This window comes from Sciurus vulgaris, assembly GCF_902686455.1.
Source record: "Sciurus vulgaris genome assembly, chromosome: 10".
Lineage (NCBI taxonomy): Eukaryota > Metazoa > Chordata > Mammalia > Rodentia > Sciuridae > Sciurus > Sciurus vulgaris.
Window position 1 is genome coordinate 57,357,511 of NC_136470.1, and position 19,190 is coordinate 57,376,700.

At 42.9% G+C, this 19,190-nt stretch overlaps 1 protein-coding gene and 1 pseudogene across 2 annotated transcripts in view; both read right to left on the reverse strand.

Annotated features, from left to right (window-relative positions):
* The window catches only part of LOC306671101 (serine/threonine-protein kinase PAK 2-like), a 368,847-nt gene that overhangs the window by 295,283 nt on the left and 54,374 nt on the right, over positions 1–19,190 (reverse strand). The window lies entirely within an intron of this gene.
* Positions 7,318–11,449, reverse strand: LOC306670395 (zinc finger CCHC domain-containing protein 14-like; annotated as a pseudogene). Its single transcript has 3 exons — positions 10,080–11,449; positions 9,775–9,993; positions 7,318–9,077 (listed from the first exon to the last, which is right to left on the reverse strand). The product of its transcript is annotated as a zinc finger CCHC domain-containing protein 14-like (transcript).

Consider the following 19,190-nt stretch of genomic DNA (forward strand, 5'->3'; position numbering starts at 1 on the left):
GGCTTTGAAAGGATATAGTTGCTTTTGAATAGGTAGGGGGAGTGAAGGAAGGAGAGGGTATGGCGATTGGAATGTTTATGGAATGAATCTGACATTATTACCCTTATACATGTATGACTACATAAAACATGCTACAAGACATGATGTCCATTATTTTTTATCCAGTCAGTCACTCTATGTAGTAGCATTGGGATGTTTAATCCATTTCCCTAACTGTGATGAAGGATAGGGTAGTCGTTACTATGACCATTTTGTCAATTGTGTTCTATTTTGCTTCATTTTGCTTCATTTTTTCTTTTCCTCTGTAGTTATTTTCATTCATTTTTCATTGACTTTTTTGTAGTGACAGGCCTTGATTCCTCTCTCATTTTCTTTTGTGTGTCTTCTTCCAATATTATCCTTGTGGTCAGCATGAGACATACATAAAGCTTCTTACATTTACATCAATTTTATTAAAATGGTTATATACTAATTTTGTTTTGTAAATACAAGAGTGAGGGTAAAATAAAGACAACTAAGTGCATTCAAAACCAGAGAGAATTTTTCATTCACAGTCTCACTGAGAGAATTACTATATTTTTAATAAGAAATAGAGGGGTGAGACAAGTTGGTGGAATAGACAGATCACTTCCCAGGATGCTCCATTGCAATAAACCAAGAGAATCAGATAGGCAGCTTCTCTGCAAAGGTGGTGAATGGACAAAAATTAGGAGGGTGTTTGCTAGAATTAAATTCTGTATACTCAAAAAATTGGAGACTCAGAAAATCAAATAAATTAGGGAAGGAATTCCCAGTGTCACAGCTATGGAAGCTACAGCAGCAACCATTAGCCCAAGCCAGAATAGTAACTCCATGAACAGAGTAAATTGATAAGGGATTCAAAGTAACCTGCCTATTGGGGAGGACTATGGCATATCTGAGTATGGAGAGTTTAGAAACCAAGGACACTGCCTGAGCCACTGCCCAATTACCTTCTGCAGGAAACAAAAAACTGCATCTCCCCAACAGTGCAGAGGGTAAAGGAAGAAACCATCTTGCAGCCTGAGGATGGCGCCCATAGCAGCTGAGGAAGGCAATTTCTGGCAGACCAGAGTCAGGACCAATAAATTAGCCTGGCAAACCCATGCTGCATGACAGAGAGTGGGGCTAAGTGACCAAGAAACAAGTAAGCCTGGAGAAAGTTTTACATAGGAGACATCTGTTCATAGAAACCCACCTGGCTTCCCTCTCCCCTTCAGTGCAGCTGCTTGCAGGACCTGCTTAGAGAGAAGGGCCTGACTGGGAATTTGAAAGGACAGGGGAAGGAAACAATGAGTTTGGAGACTAGACCTGAGACAAGGAATCATGAGTTCTGCCGGAAATGAAGTGAACTGATTCTTTGCTCCTACATCACATGAATGGAACCCAAAGGAGATCCCTGGGGTTCACACTTCCAGCTAGGAACAGCAATTCCTGGGCCCAGAGGTATGATGATTTAAAATCTCCTGTACAATTGGCACTGACTGAAGCCTACCTAAACCTAAAGTCCACCTCCAGGAGTTCCACCTGCAGGATGAGTCCTCTCACCCTAGCAACCCCACCCTGACTGGAGCAAACATCACACACTCCATGCTCCAGAGAAGGGAAGATGAGGATCTTTTCATGTCCAAGAGAAAAAATTCCCCAACTTTTCACAGAGATTTATTTTCATATTTTTTCCTCCCCCCTAACATTTCCACCATTATTGAAAATAATTATTTTTCATAGATCACTTTATTGATGACTAGGATGCCAGATTAGAATATTTCCATTTTCGTTGTATATATTTTTTCTGTCAATTGTTTCCCTCAATTTTCTTGATTTTCTCCTGCTTACACCTAAACTCTTGCTCCCTCTTCCACTCTTCTTTAATTTTCAAGTCTATCTTCCCCTTACTCTTAATCATCACATCTTATACTACTTCTGTTCTCCAGTTGTCAACTGCTCAAAAATATAAACCATCTAGCATACTGCCATTTTTATTGTTGGCAATAGCTGTACATACCTTTTCTGTTTATTGTGACAAAACTGTAAACATCTCCTCAGGAGATGATTTAGTTGAGGTTGGATATTGTGTGCATTGTATGAGGTTATTATTTGTCTCCCTTTAAGGTAAGGAACATGTAGAAACTCAAGTTAGAAACTCTGCTGCTTCAGATCCATACTGTTGGATGGTTAGACACCCAAACAACATGATAAAAAAGGAACAAATTTCCCCAACCAACCAAGATGATCCAATAACAGAATCTGTTAATGCCACAGTGGAAGCTATATCAGAGAAGGAGTTAAGAATGTACGTAGTAAAACTCATCTGCCAGGGAAAGCACAAAATAGGGTGTGACATTATTACACAGAAAATAAAGGAAATGACACATTACTTCAATAAAGAGATAGATATTCAGCAAAACAATCAAGCAGTAACGCTTGAATGGTGCAAAAATAAACCAAATTGAAAATTCACTGGAAAGCATGATCAACAGAGTAGACAACTTGGAAGACAGGTTTTTAGGCAGTGAAGACATAATCTTGAAAATCAAGTTGACCATGGAGAGAAAATGTTGAGAGACCATGAACAGAACTTCCAAGAAATATTGGATAACGTGAAAATACCAAACTTAAGATTTAGCAGGATAGATGAGGGCATAGAGATTAAAACCAAAGGAATATACAAGTGTTTCAATGAAATTATATCAGAAAACTTCTGAAACCTAAAGAATAAAATGGAAAATCAAATACATGAGGCTTGCAGGATGCCAACTGTACAAAACTACAGGAGACCGACTCAAAGCACATTATAAGGAGAATGCCTGACATAGAATATAAGTATAGAATCTTAAAGATTATCACAGAAAAAAATCATATTACATATAAGGTTAAAACAAATCAAATCTCAGGTCATTTCTCTACCCAGACACACAAAGGTAGGATGTACTGATATGAAAAAAAAAAAAAATGGATGACAATCAAGAATTTTGTATCCAGTAAAATTATCCTTCAGATGTGAAAAGGAAATAAAAATCTTCCATGATTAAAAAATTTGTTAGGAGAATTCAGAACTGGAAATCCTGCACTTACCAACATTATCAACAAATTATACCATGAAGATGAAATGGAAAAACAAAAACTGAAAACCAACAAAGAAAAGAATTATAACAAAGGAATTATTAAGGAAAAAGAAATTAAGTCAAATTAAAAACTAGAAATAAACCAAAATGACAAGAAATTCAACTTATATCTCAATAATCACCTTGAATGTTAATGACATAAACTCATCAATCAAAAGACATTGAATGACAGATTGGATGAAAAACAAGACCCAGCAATATGATGTCTGCAAGCCACTCACTTCATAACCAAATACATCCACAGACTGAAGGTAAGAGCATGAGAAAAACTGTATCACTCAACTGGATTGTGTAAAGAAGCAGGAGTTTCTATCCTCATGTCAGATAGAGTGGACTTTAAGCCAAAGTCAATCAAAAAGGACAAAAAAGAACACTCCATACTGCATAAGGCATCCTCTATGTACATCAAACAAAACTTTCTCAGTTTCAAGAGTCAAATAGATGACAAACAGTAATACCAGGTGGATTTAACATACCTGTCCACAACTGCATTGATCTTCCAAACAAAAGTTAAATTCACAAAGTATAGAACTAAATAATACAATCAATAATTGAGAGTTAACAGACATATATAGAATAATTCATCCACAAATGAGCAAATACACTTTCTTCTTGGCAGCCTATGGATTCTTCCCTAACATAGACCATATCTTATGCCACAAAGCAACTCTTAGTAAAAACAAAAGGAGTAGAGATATTACCCTCCAATCTATCAGATCCTAATGAAATTAATTTGGATATCAATGATAAAATAAAAAATAGAAGCTACACTAACACCTGGAGGCAAAATAATGCACTATATCTAGGTGACTTTTGGTTTAGGAAACCAGGGTGAATGTTCTACAAATTGATTTGAGGATGGTATCAAGATAGGTAGACATAAGAGTACAGGTAGGATGTTCTCCAGGGAGGAGAATGATGTGGAATTATGATGAGTTCAGAATTGCAAAAGATGGAATCTGAATGTCCACATAACAAAATCTTCTCTCTCTACAGGATTAGTAAAAAAATTGTGTTCTTTTGCTTTCCATTAAAATAACAACAAGTAGTAGGGCGTGGTGGCATATGCCTAAAATCCCAACATCTTGTGGGTGAGGCAGGAAGATCACAAGTTCAAAACCAACCTTAGCAATTTGGTGAGGCTGTAAGCAACTTAGACACCGTCTCTAAATAAAAACAACAAAAGGTCTGGTGATGTAGCTCAGTGTTTAAGTGCCCCTCGGATTAATCTATAGTACCAAAATAAATAAATAAAATCACATCCTGGAATCCTTCATGGTCCACCTACTATAGGCTTGTATTATATTGTGGTCTTCACAGCTAAGTGGCTTTTATGTATCTTCTCCTTGCACAAAGCTTACCATTCAACACTTCTTCAGTTTCACTTCCTGACTCCACTGCCCACTCTTTCAAAACTGCTTTGACAAGGGTCAGATGTGGCTTTCCTACTGACAAATCAAATGGTCAATTTCTGTGTTCAATACCTCAAGAGCATTTGATGGAGTCGATCTACTCGTTAAGTCCACAAATTCACTGATCTAGCAGTACACAGCATAAGAACTGGGGAGTGAGAGAATAATCACACATAAAATTTACATTAGTGTAATAAAGATGACACATAAATGAATAAGGCAACCTTAGTTTTATGGACATATTAGATGGAAAGTTAAACTATTACAATGAATAGTTCAAAACAGCAGTCACCAAAACCATGGCATTTTTCATCTTGTTGTTATTATTCTGAAATCTAAAGCCTTTTCCCATACTTTGATCCTGTTGTCTTCTCAAACATGCCAAGATTTCAAAACAAACTGGTCAAGGGCAATGGAAGAGAAGAGAGTGAAGCTAGTTTTAAGACCCAGTCATCCATTATATCCCTCATTCCATAGCACATGTGCTCACATTCTTTCTCACTCTGAACTTTAAATAAAAATTAAAATACAATTCCCTTTATATTAACACCCTTGAAATGAAACACTCAGGTATAAACCTGACAAAGTCTATATAAGATCTACAATAGAATAACAAAATCTGATCAACAAAATCAAAGAAGTTCTAAATAACTAGGGAGGTGTTCCATCTTCATGGAGAGGAAGACTCATTCTTTTCAAAATCTTAATCTTCCCAATTTAATCTTTAGATTCAATAAAATCCCAAATATGTGCTTAGTAAGTAAGTCATATTGTGGATACTGACAAAGTGATTCTAAAGTCTTTATGAAAACACAAAATACAACAATGCAATATTGAGAAGAACAAAGCTGGAGGACTGATAGCACTTGACTTCAAGACTTACTATCCAGACACTAAAACAAAGACTTAAATAGAATTTTCTTCTTTTGCTATGAGACCCTTTTCAACAATTTCACTATGTTGAAATAGGATTTATTTAAAATATTTCTTTATTTAAAAATTCTAAAAATTTTAAAAGTTTGGCTTTCAGCACATGTCCAGGCCGCTATGACGGCCTTCAGAAGTATTAAAATTGTAAACATCGATGAAAACTCTAGTCTTTTTGAACACAACAGGACAAACTCCAGTCTGGTGCTCTTTAAGGCAAAGTTGTTTCAGCTCTTGATATTTGTGCTTTGTAGTGTTGGATTAAGAGATCCGTGAAGCCAATCCTAACCGCTGTCATAAGAGGTATCACCGTCACTTCCAGAACTCTATGTAATAGTACCACGAATAGAGAAGAATACAGAGGTCTGTCAATTCTGCATTGCATAGAAATAAACCTCTACTGAAATAATACTACAAAACTCTAATAAAAGCCTTTCATAAAAAATGTAACAACGTTCTGCTTTAGTTCCCTTGAAGTTAGAAAACTCATTAAAAATTTGAAGCCTCATATCTCAATGCCTTAAATTCTAGGACATTTCTTTTGATTTACACCAATTTTGCATGAGGTTGATTGTCCCATTTTAATACAGAATGGTCTGAATATTGTGACTTTTCTTCTCAGTATTCAATTGGAAAATCCCTGGCAAGATTTTGCAGATCTGTGTTAATATGGAAGGATAAATAATGTCCCATGAGCAGAACATTTCTTTTATCTTTGTAGCCCCTAGATGCTTCCATTCTAGTGGACTGAGATGTAGACGTTTATACCAAGGGCACTAATTCCTACTTAAACACAGGAATTCTCCCAATCCCAGGCTGTGTCTGTTCTGTGCGCTCTCTATCTCTCTGCCTTCTACTGAAGTTTTCCAGGCAACTGTTAATGGAATTAGCTATCAATACACAGCCTAATTAAAAAAAAAAAAAAAAACAAAGTGACAGGAGAGCATGTCAGAGCTTTTGCTCATCAACCACAGGACTGTATTACTGTTGGAAGGCCCATGTCAAGTGTGCACATCACCAGGAAGCCCTGGGGTCAGGTCCTTGGGAGCCCTGTGAGATTGGACAGCCTGCCAGCTTCACTAAAGACGATCTAATGGAGTCGGTAGCAACCGACCTGCTCTTCTGCTGCATAAGGTGTTTGTGTGGGGAGCAGATCGCAGCAGCTCAATGGAGCAGTGGGGAGGGCCAGTCTCAAGCCTCCACAATGATTTCCTGGATCTTGGGCCCTTAAAAATGAAGTTGAGAATGAACTGTTTCCACTTAGCATCGTTTAAATCTGTCTTCAGGAAAGGAGAATATACTGAGACCTCCTTTGTGCTTGGGCAAGCGCCAACTGGTGCCCACTCCCCATGTGGCCAGAATCTGCATTGATAGGTCTCAGAGTCTGCAGAGGTCTATGTCAGTTACATTCTTCTGTAGTGCAACCCTTAGAAATCCTGGAGATTAGGGCCTATCACTTTAGGAAAAAGCAGAACAAAACAAAGTTGACATTTTCCCTAACCCTGGGTGTTGAGTCCATCTGGAGGATGCCACTGAAGGACTCGGACCTGCAGTCTGATCAGATTGTGCGTAGCTGTCCTGGAACTGTGTGAGCCTGGAGGGATCAGTGATGCCATGTTCTTTGGGAGACAGGCAGTCTCTGCACTGCAGCCAGGATGGGGGTGGATAAGTCTCCAACACAGAGGTGCCCCTAGGCAAGCTCCAGTTCAGAGTTTTGGCAACAAAGTGGGGTCTGATGCACTTCTACACTAGATTTCTATCCCATCTAGTAAAGTAAAGCCCCTTTGGATCAAAAATATGAAGCTCAACAGCAACTTGACGTCTCAGTTTTTTGTATTTAACTTTTCTTATGTCTCCATGGCTTAATAATGTTCTGTTGCCAGAGAAAAATATCAGTCTGTGGAATCCAGACTTTCTGCTGGAGGGGCATATTTCAACTTAAAAGTAACTTGCCTGTTGAAGTCCATGGACGGATGCTTGCAGTCCTGAGCATGGTGCCCTGTGGCCCCACAGTTATAACACGACAGATTCCCACTCTTTTTGTGATTGGAACCATTGCTGCTTCCCACCAGTCCCTGGGTATGGTAGACCCCCGCTGTCCCAGCCATGAATTTCTGCATTGGTGGTACAGCAAATGTGAACTGCCCGCCCAGGACGTGGTCCAGTGTCACGCTGCTGCTGTAGGGAGCATGCATGATGGGGAAGGTGGAGCCATAGCCACTGCTGTACATGGTGCTGAAGGGCAGGAACCAGAAGGTGAACGTGTAGGGCCCAGAGAACGGGTGCTGGAAGTAGTTGGCGTAGCTGACTGTGAGGCCTCCAGAGCCGCAGCTGCTGCTGCACCCACAGGAAGTGCACAAGATGAAGCCAGGCAGGGGCAGCGCAGGGGCTGGGGGCGCTGGGGGCTGCTGATGGTGGTGGTGGTGGTTGTGGCTCTGACTGGAGGCGGCAGTATTTCCCACAGAGCCACTGCCACTGTAGAAACTGCTTTAGGGGACAGAAGAGAGCGCAGGACTGGAGCAGGGGGCAGGGCAGCTGGGGAGCAAGGCCATGTTGGCGAAGGACATGGAATGGTGGCTGCTGGAGGAGGCAGTGTTGCTGTTGGCATAGAAGCTGCCCTGCAGAGGGCCCGTGGGCATGCTGCTCTCTGCGGAGAAGGCAACTTTGGTGTTGGCTGTGTACAGAGCAGTCCGGGGGTTGATTATTGCAGGGGGCACACTGATCCTCACATTGCTGGAGCTGGAGTTCTGCCCAGAGACAGCAGTGTCAGCAGCAACGGAGGAGGACAGCAGCAGCTTGATGGGCGGCCGGGCCACATTCAGGACAGTGCTGGGCATCCGAGAGGCGGCTGTGCTGGTCTCGACCGCCAGGGCTGACTGCTGCGCTGTCTTCAGTACCCTGTCCAGAGTGGCTGCATGCACAACTTTGGCCCTGGGCCCGAAGGAGACAGTGGGCAGCACAGAGCTGCCCTCCGAGATCCCGAGAGGACCTGCAGGGGCGTGTGGGGCGTGGACAAGGGCAGGGCGTCCAGCACAGCACCACCGAAGCTCTTCTCCACTTTAATGCCGCTCCTGGGGCCGGACCCTTTGCCCTTTTCTTCCAAAGACAAGAGCTAATGCACAGAGGACGCGAGAGGAGCTTTCCCTCAGCGCCTCCTCTGTTGGCTTTGTGTAAGGAACTCAGCATTCGGATGGGTGACAGGTGTGAGGCTGCAGGCAACAGCTGTGGGGGCAGAGGGTGGTGGCCTGCAGGGCCACAGCCAGCCTCTTTCTGCACAGGCAAGACCTGAGCCGTGGGCCGGGCAGAGCTGGAGGGGAAGTGGTTCAGCAGCATCACGGGCTTCTCCTTATCAGAGCCCTCCAAGTGCACATCCACACCTGGGGACGGAGAAGAGCTGTCAGCGCCACGCGGCACAGGGCAGGGCGGGCAGCACAGCCTGAGTTTCAGGGGCGCCTTATGTCTGTCTCCTTGGCACTGTCAGAGCTCTCTTCCCACGCCTGCGCACCCATGGGGCTGGAGGAGGAGCTGGAATACTCAGAGGAGCTGCCCTCCTGGGGCATCTGGTGCGAGGGCTGCTCCGCCTCCACCCGCAGCTCTGCAGAGAAGGCACAGGCCAAATTTCAGGCTGGCACTCACATCCACACAGGGGCTGACAGGGGACCGGTCAGCAGCACCTGGAGGCGAGCCCTTCTGGAAACCCCGAGGAGGCAGGGACTACCTCTGCCAGAGTCAGACAGTCTCACCTGCACCAACTGCCCAAGGCCTCATGGAGAGGCAGGCAGCAGTCAGGTGGGCCTCCAGCTCCTCGCAGAGCATGGAAACATATCTGCAGAGTGGGGCGCCGAGAAGCACGGCGCCCTTTTGTTGCCCAGGCCCTGAGAACAGCCCTGGCACCTGAGTGCTCTGCCTCTCTTCTCTTGCTACTTCTACTCTGTTAAGGAAAACCCGTCCCACCCTGTGAGACAACGAACCACCACAACAGGCATCTAGCACTGGCTCCTGTGGTCAGCGTGGAGCCAGCACGGCCCAGCCTGCTCAGGCTCAGCAGGGTCACTTCCCGTGCTGTCAGCTTGGCAGCTCTGCATCTAATTCTTTGGCCCAAAGGGTTTCGGCAAGGCCTGCAGTCAGCTTCCCTCCTGCTCTCCTGCCTGCCTTCCTGGGCTACATCATGCAAGTCAAAACAGAGAAAGACAGGCATGAACATCAAATTGTAAATGGCAGGCGGGCATCTGGTGTGAGCATGCCTCGCCACCTGCACACCCAACGATGGCCCAGCGCCAGGCCCTCCGCACCTGCAGCATGGCCACCACACCCGGCCTGCATGGGCCCCACATGGCTGGTGGGGGGCACTCAGGCCACTCCACTGCTGGTGACCAAGGTGGGGGCCTAGGAGTTCAGGCATAGCCGCTCTGACTTTTCCTTTTCCAGCTCCAGTTGAGTCTTGAGTTTTTTCTTTGCTCCCATGTGAGGGACTCGAAATTATTCAGGTCTTCTTTGGTAAGGCTCAAAAACTTGCACAGGAGAAACACATCACAAAGTCGCTGAGAATCAGGACTGGAAACAAAGGCCTCAGGCCTGAAAGTGACATGTCTGGGGCCTTCTCCATGGTGAGCTGCTTAAAGACAGGGTAGTACTTGTGCAAGCGCAGCTTCCTAAGCCAATCCAAAATTCTGTTTTGCTCCTGGGGCTGCAGGGCCTGCAGACTGGAGGGCATCAGGATGGCAGGTGGGGCATCCACCTGGGCACGGAAGGCCAGGGCGGAGTCTGAGCCCCGGGAATGGGGCAGGGAGGCAAGGCCGCAGCTGCGCTGGTCTAGGGCTGCAGGTGGTGCTGGGCAGCCCTCTGGGAGGACAGGATGCCGGCCACTCCACACACAGGCCTGCCAGACACACCCATCACGGCACCTACTTTTGGGAGGGAGGGGTTGCCAGGACTTGGACTTTGAAGCTGTTGGGTGGGAGATGAAGTGCTGAAGAACTTCTTAACGTGGTCATTTTTCAATACGTGAGAAGGCAATGAAGCCAAGTACCTCAGGCCTGCTTCCAGATCCATGTGGTTCCTCTCCATGTAGAACAGATCTGGACCAGTCAGGCAAGGAATGGGTTTGTCCAAGTTCTCTTCAGGGCAGAGCTGCGATAACTTTGAAATAAATTCAGTCACTTCTGAGGAAGATTTGGTTACTGTTGTAATTGAAGAATCAGACCACAAGACCTCAAAGGAACAGTCAACACTTCTGTCGCTGTCCCTTCAGGTCTATCTTTTCAACACTCACTTTGCGGTGCTTCCCCATGGGCCTCTTGGGCAGCGACTCCTCTGTGGAATGTGCTGAGGTGTGCTGTGCCTTCTCCAGGCCTTCGCTGACACCATGGAGCAGAGCCTCGGTTCGCAGAGCCATCTTGTGGCAGGCCAGACAAGTGGGCAGAGCGCTGCCTGGACCGGGAGCACTCTGCCTTCCAGGACCCCAGCCGCCACTGCTTAGGCTGCTCGGATCTACGTTCCTACCGCAGGACGTGCTTCTGATAGAAACTGAAGGCCGGGTGATTAGAGGCCATGGTGAAGAGCAACAGGAACTCATCGCCAGTGCCGCCCTCGTTAAGCTGCAGACGGCAGTTATGGATGATGGAGTCCATGTGCGTGAGCATGCAGTAGAGCACGCCCACCGCCTCGAGCTGCTTTGAGCCCAGCAGCGCCAGCGACACCAGCAGCTTCCTGTGCACCACCTCGTCCTTCAGGTTGGTAAGGCTGCCCAGGTCGGCCGGTTGTTGGCCTTGATCTCTGAGTCGCGCAGCGAGTGGCAGTCGTTGCGCCCCAAGTCCTCCAGGCATGAGCCGAGGAAGCGCAGCTCCAGCGGCATGTACTGGTCCAGCAGGCCGCACAGGAACTCCACACGCTGCTGCGAGGCAGCTCCGAGAACGAGAACCAGCGGTACAAGCCATCTCTCTGCAGCGGGCAGCACTTCTCCACCATGTTGCTCCTGCGCCGCACTGCGACCCGGGGCCCAGGGCCGCGAGGGGCGGCTGGAGGGTGCAGGGGCCCCCGGCCGGGGGGCGCCGGGACCCGGGCTGGCGCTGGGGCAGTGTTATTCTAGCCCTCTGTGTCTTTAATGATCTTCTGTCTGTATGTTTTCTCCCTATTGAAAGTGGGGTATTAAAGTCCCGGTAAATAAGTTACGAATGTGTTAGTATTTCTCCCTTCAGTTCTCTCAATGGTTTCTTTATGTATTATGATGCTCTGATATTGGGTACATGTATATTGATAATTTTTTCATTTCTCCTATTGATTGACCCATTTATCATTGTATAACGTCCTTCTTTGACTCTTTTCACAGTTGTTAATTTAAATTCTATTTTATGGAATATACATGTGACCAGCATGTTTGTTTATGTTTACTTTTTGCATGAAATATTTTCCCATCCTTTCATTCTGTGTGTCCTGCAATGTAAATTTAATTTCTTGTAGATATCATGTTGAGGAGTCTTCTTTTCATTATTTTTTCCAGTCAGTCACTCTATGTATTGCCTTTGGGATGTTTAATCCATTTCCATTAATGTAATTATGGATAGGGTAGTATTTACTATTGCCATTTTGTTAATTGTGCTCTATTTGGTTGCATTTTTTTTTCTTTTCCTCTGTGGTTTTTTCATTCATTTTTCATTGATTTTTTGTAGTGACATGCCTTGATTCTTCTCTCATTTTCTTTTGTGCGCCTTCTACAGATATTATCTTTGTACTCACCATGTCACTTTCATTTAGCTTCTTACATTCATTACAATTTTTTAAATGGTATACGCTCATTCGTTTTGCAACTTCAAGAGTGAGGGTAAAATAAAGACAATTAAAAGCAATCAAAACCAGAAAGTATTTTGAATTCACTGTCTCACTGTCTGAATTATTACATTTTTAATAAGAAATAGAGGGTGAGACAAGCTGTTGGAATAGAGAGTTCACTTCCCTACATGGTCTGTGGCATTAAACCAAGAAAGGTAGACAGGCAGTTTCTCTACAAGGGGGACGAATATATGAAACTTAGGAGGGGGTTGGCAGGAATTTAATACTATACGTTCAAAAGAGATTGGACACTAAGAAGATGAAATATATTAGAGAAGGAATTCCCAGTGTCACAGCTATGGAAGCTACAGCAGCAACCATTGGCACAAGCCAGAATGGTAACTCCATGAACACAGTAAATTGATAAGGGATTCAAAGTAACCTGCATATTGGGGAGGACTGTGGCATGTCTGGGTATGCAGAGTTTAGAAACCAAGGACACTGTCTGAGCCACTGCCCAATTATCTTCTGCAGGAAACAAAAAACTGCATCTCTCCAACAGTGTGCAGAGGGCAAAGGAAGGAAACATTTTGCAGCCTGAGCAAGGTCCCCACAGCTGCTGAAGAAGCCAATTTCTCACAGATCTGAGTGAGGCCCAGGAAACCAGCCTGGCAAACCCATGCTGCATGATAGAGGTGGAACTAAGTACCAGGAACAAAGCAAGTATGGAGAATGTTTTACAGAGGAGACATCTGGTCATGGAAACTCACCTGCCATTCCCCTCCCCCTCCATCCAGCTGCAGGCAGGACTGTCTGATAAAGAGCCAGACCGGGAATTTGAAAGGACAGGGGCAGAAAACAAAGAGTTTGGAGACTGAACCTGAGAAAAAGAATCAGGTTCTGCAAGAAATATTGTGAAGAACTGATTATTTGCTCCTACATCACATGCTTGGAAAACAAGAAGGTCCCTGGGCTTCAGCCTTCCAGCCTGGCCCAGCAATTGCTGGAGTTATACTCTTTAAATATTCCAGAACAATTGGCTTTCAGCAAACTGACTAGAGTCCACCAAGGCCTAAAGCCCACCTGCAGGAGTTCCAACCACAAGATTAACCCTCTCAGCCTAGCTACACAACCCTGAGAGGAGCAAACATCACACTACATGCTGCAGAGAAGGGAAGCTCAGGATCTTTTGATCTTCAATAGAAAATATTCTCCGGGGCAGAGCTAGCCCACGGGCAGCCAGCTAGCCCAACATCACTGAGTGACCCCATCCAACCCCCACACTGAGATGGGCAGAGCAGTCCAGCAGACAAGCCAACCCCCCTACATCGCAGAGCTAGCCAGAGGGTGAACCAGTCCACCTGACCCCCACACTGAGGTCAGGTGCCATTGCTGAGCCTGCCTGCCTGCCTCCCCTACTGCTGAGTGTCACTGCAATTGCTTCTGTGCTGACTCAGCTCACCCTCACTGGGGCTCCCCAGCATCTTTATAGTATAAATACAAATTATATTCAGTAATTTTGAATTATTCCTAAGGGCATAGTCATCATCATTGGAAGGACAGCTCCGTTCCTGAGACACCTACAGGAGATCTTTGACAAGACTCAGGAGACAAGAAGAGGAGGTATTGACAGACTCGTGACCAACTCAGAGCCACTGGGTAAGTCTCTCCCACTTTTCAGACCCCTGGATAGGGCAGTAGTCCCGAAACGCAGGGAATTTTGTGGAGTAGAGTGGCCCAGTGAGACTCCCCCGCTGGAGCTGTGAACCCAGTCAACTGGAAGCATTGCAGAGGAGGGCTACACAGTGAGAGGCTTCGACCAAGAGTGAGGCTCCGAGGCCCAGGCAGTAGCTCTGGTCCCCAGGGAACGTAGCAGACAAGGTCCGCTCAGTGAGGGAGTCCCTCACAGGGCCAGTCTCCCCAGCCCATGCATAGGTTGGGACCCCTGGAAATGTCCCAGAGGAGGGCAGCCCAGTCCACTTAGTAGGTCTGGACCAAAGGGAACTTCTCAGAGGAGAGGTACCCAGTGAAACTTCCCCACCAGGTGAGTCTTCCCCACTGGGCAAGCCTTCACACCAGGGCAGTAGAACCAGAGACACAGGCCCAGATCAGACGTGCCCCAGTCTGCAGTCTAGTCCCCCATTGGCTGAAAATCAGTCAACATGTGGAGGCACCTCTGCCACTGACAGGAAATATACCCCTCCCCAGAAGACCACCACTCCTAGAGGGGCTGCTTCCTCATAGAGCACCGCATTATCAAGTTCTTCCAAGATTTCAGGCTACTGAAGGCTAAAAGGCGAGTTATTGGAAATATACAGAGACAATATTCGTCAATAGAGGAAATCTGCACTACCTCAGAATTTCACTACTAGAAGGCTACATACCTGAGCAATATGAGAAAACAAGGGAAGAAAATGTTCCAAACAAACCTAGATGGTACAGCAATAAAATCCAATGACAGCATGGAAGAAGAAAAGTCAGAAAGGGAGTTCAGAATGTACATAACATGATCAGAGAAGCAAATGATGAGATGAAAGAGCAAATGCAAGCTTTGATCTCACCACTCAACAGTTAAAAGAGCAAATGCGGGAAGCAAAAGATCATTTCAATAAAGAGTTAGAGATACTGAAAAAAGCCAGGCAGAAATACTTGAAATGAAGGAAACAATAAACCAAATTAAGAACTCCATAGAAAGCGTAACCAAAAGAATAGAACACCTGGAAGACAGAACCTCATACATTGAGACAAAATATTTAACCTTGAAAACAAAGTTGACCAAACAGAGTAGATGGTAAGAAATCATGAACAGAATCTCCAAGAACTATGGGATATCATGAAAAGGTCAAATTTAAAAATTATTGGGATAGAGGAAGGCACAGAGAAACAAACCAAAGGAATGAAACTCTATTCAATGAGGTAATATCAGAAAATTTCCCAAATCTGAAGAACAAAATACAAGGTGCTTATAGAACTCCAAATATACAAAATTACAATAGACCCACACCAAGGCACATTATATGAAAACACATAACATATAAAATAAAGATAGAATTTAAGAGCTGTGAGAGAAAAAAATCAAATTACGTTCAGGGGAAACTAATATAGATATCAGTAGATTTTTCAACACAGACCCTAAAAGCTAGAAGGGCCTGGAACAACATTTTTCAAGTTGTGAAAGAAAATGGATGCCAACCGAAAATCTTATACCCAGCAAAATGTACCTTCAGATTTGACCATGAAATAAAATATTTCCATGATAAACGAAAGTTAAAAGAATTTACAAATCGAAAGACAGCACTTCAGAATATTCTCATCAAAATACTCCATGAGGAAGAGATGAAAAACAGTGACGTAAATCAGCAAAGGGAGGAACTACTCTAAAGGAAGAGCCAAATAAAGAAGAAACCATTGTGACAAAAAAAAAAAAAAATGAGCCAAATGACCAGGAATACAAATCATATCTCAATTATGACCCTGAATGTTAATGGCCTGAACTCATCAATCAAATGACATAGACTGATAGATTGGATTTAAAAAAAAGATCCAAAAATTTGGTGCCTGCAAGAGACTCGTCTCATAGAAAGAGATACCCACAGACTAAAGGTAAAAGGATGGGGAAAAACATACCATGGACATGGATACAGCAAAAAAGCCAGAGTATACATCCTCATATCAGATAATGAGGACTTTAACCCAAAGTTAGTCAGAAGGGATACAGAAGGACATGTCATACTGCTTAAGGGAAGCATAAGTCAGCAAGACGTAACAATCATAAATATCTATGCCCAAACAGTGGCTCATCCATGTACAACAAACAAATCCTTCTCAATTCTAGAAATCAAATAGACCACAACACAATAATACTAGGTGATTTTAATACACCTCTCTCACCGCTGGACAGATCCTCCATACAAAAATTGAACAAAGAAACCATAGATCTCTATAACACAATCAATAACTTAGACTTAACTGACATATATAGAATATACCACCCAAATAAGTGTGAATACACTTTCTTCTCAGCAGCACATGGATCCTTCTCTAAAATAGACCATATTTTATGCTACAAAGCTAATGGTAGCAAATACAAGAAGATAGAGATAATACCTTATATTATACCAGATCATAATGGATTGAAATTAGAAGTAAATGACAGAGTAAAAAACAGAAACTACTCCAAAACCTGGAGATTAAATAATATGCTATTGTATGATGAATGGATAACAGAAGACATGGGAGGGAGGATTCAAAAATTCTTAGAGGTAAACAAGAACAAAGTTACATGATATCAAAATCTCTGGGACACTCTGAAACAGTACTTAGAGGAAAATTTATTTCATGGAGAGCATTCAATAAATGAAGAAAACGTAAACAAATAAACGACCTAACACTACAGCTCAATGTCCTAGAAAAAGAAGAACAGAGCAACACCAAAAGGAGTAGAAGTCAGGAAATAGTTAAAATCAGAGCTGAGATCAATGAAATTGAAGCAAAAGAAACAATCAAAAAAACAGACTAAATAAATCGTTGGTTCTTTGAAAAAATATACAAAATTGATAAACCCTATGCCACACTAACAAGAAAGAGAGAGAAAACTCAAATTACTAAAATTTGGAATGAACAAGGAAATATCACGTCAGACACAAGTGAAATACAAAACATATTTAGAAGCTATTTTGAAAATCTGTACTCCAACAAAGTAGAATATCTCGAAGACATCAACGAGTTTCTAGAGACATATGAATTACCTAAACTGAACCAGGAGGACATACACAGTTTAAATACATCAATTTAAAGTAATGAAATAGAAGAAGTCATCAAAAGCCAACCAATCAAGAAAAGTTTGGGGCCAGATGGTTCTCAGCCGATTTCTACAAAACCTTTAAAGAAGAGCTCATTTCCAATACTTTTCAAAGTATTTCATGAAACAGAAGAGGTGGGATCCCTCCCAAACTCATTCTATGAAGCCAATATCTCCCTGATACCTAAAGCAGACAGACAGACATCACAGAAAGAAAATTTCAGAAAATTAAATAACCTTAATGAACTTTGATGTAAAAAAACTCAACAAAATCTTAGCAAATTGCATACAAAAATATATTAAATAGATAGTGCACCACAATCAAGTGGGTTTTATCCCAGGGATGCAAGGTTGGTTCAACATATGGAAATCAATAAATGTAATTCACCATAGCAACAGACTTAAAGTCAAGAATCACATGACTATTATGAGAGATACAGAAAAAGCAATTTATAAAAATAAAGCATCCCTTCATGCTCAAAACACTAGAAAAAAATCGGGGTAGTGGGAACATTCCTTAACATTGTAAAGGATATCTGTGCTAAGCCAGTGGCTAATATCATTCTAAATGGTGAAAAACTGAAAGCATTCCCCCTAAAAACTGGAACAAGGCAGGGATGCCCTCTTTCAACACTTCTATTCAACATTGTCCTTGAAACACTAGCCAGAACAATTAGACAGACAGAAAATTAAAGGGATACGAATAGGAAAAGAAGAACTCAAACTATCACTATTTGCTGATGACATGATTATATACTTAGAGGAACCAGAAAATTCCACCAGAAAACTTTTAGAACTCATAAGTGAATTCAGTAATGTAGCAGGATATAAGATCAATGCTCACAAATGTAATGATTTTTATACATAAGTGATGAATCTTCAGAAAGAGATGTAAGGAAAAGCACCCCATCCACAATAGCTTCAAAAGAAAGAAAATACTTAGGAATCAATCTAACAAAAGAGGTGGAAGATCTCTACAATGAGAACTACAAGCAGTAAAGAAATAAATTAAAGAAAACCTTAGAAGATGGAAAGATCTCCCATGTTCTTGGATAGTCATAATTAATATTGTCAAAATGGTCATACTACCAAAAGTGCTATACAGATTCAATGCAATTCCTATTATAATCCCAAGGACGTACTTTACAGAAATAGAGCAAGCAATCATGAAATTCATCCGGAAGAATAAGAAACCCAGAATAGCTAAAGCAATCCTTAGCAGGAAGCGTGAAGCAGGGGGTATCGCAATACCAGAACTTCAACTGTACTACAAAGCAACAGTAACAAATGTGCCATGGTATTAGCACCAAAATAGACAGGTAGATCAATTGTACAGAATACAGGACATGGACAAAAACCCAAATAAATACAATTTTCTCATACCAGACAAAGGTTCCAAAAATATACAATGGAGAAAAGATAGCTTCTTCAACAAATGGTGCTGGGAAAACTGGAAATCCATATGCAGCAGAATGAAAATAAACCCTTATCTCTCATCCTGCTAAAAAATCAACTCAAAATGGTTCAAGGACCTTGGAATCACACCAGAGACCCTGCATCTTATAGAAGAAAAATTAGGTCCAAATCTTCAATATGTCAGCGTAGGATCTGACTTTCTTAACAGGACTTCCATAGCGCAAGAAAAAAAAGGCAAGAATCAATGACTGGGACAGATTCAATCTAAAAGGATTTCTCTCAGCAAAGGAAACTATCAGCAATGTGAAGAGAGAGCCTACAGAGTGGGAGAAAATCTTTGCCACTCATAGTTCAGATAGAGTCCAATTTCCAGAATATATAAAAAACTACAAAAAAATTTACACCAAAGATACAAATAACCCAACCAACAAATGGGCTAAGGAAATGAACAGACACTTCACAGAAGAAGATCTACAAGCAATCAACAAACATATGAAAAAATGTTCAACATCTCTAGTAATAAGAGAAATGCAAATCAAAACTACCCTAATATTCCATCTCACACCAATTAGAATGGCAATTATCAAGAATACAAGTAACAATAGGTGTTGGAGAGGATGTGGGGAAAAAGGGACACTCATACTTTGCTGGTGGGGCTGCTAATTAGTGCAGCCACTCTGGAAAGCAGTGTGGAGATTCCTTAGAAAACTTGAAATGGAACCA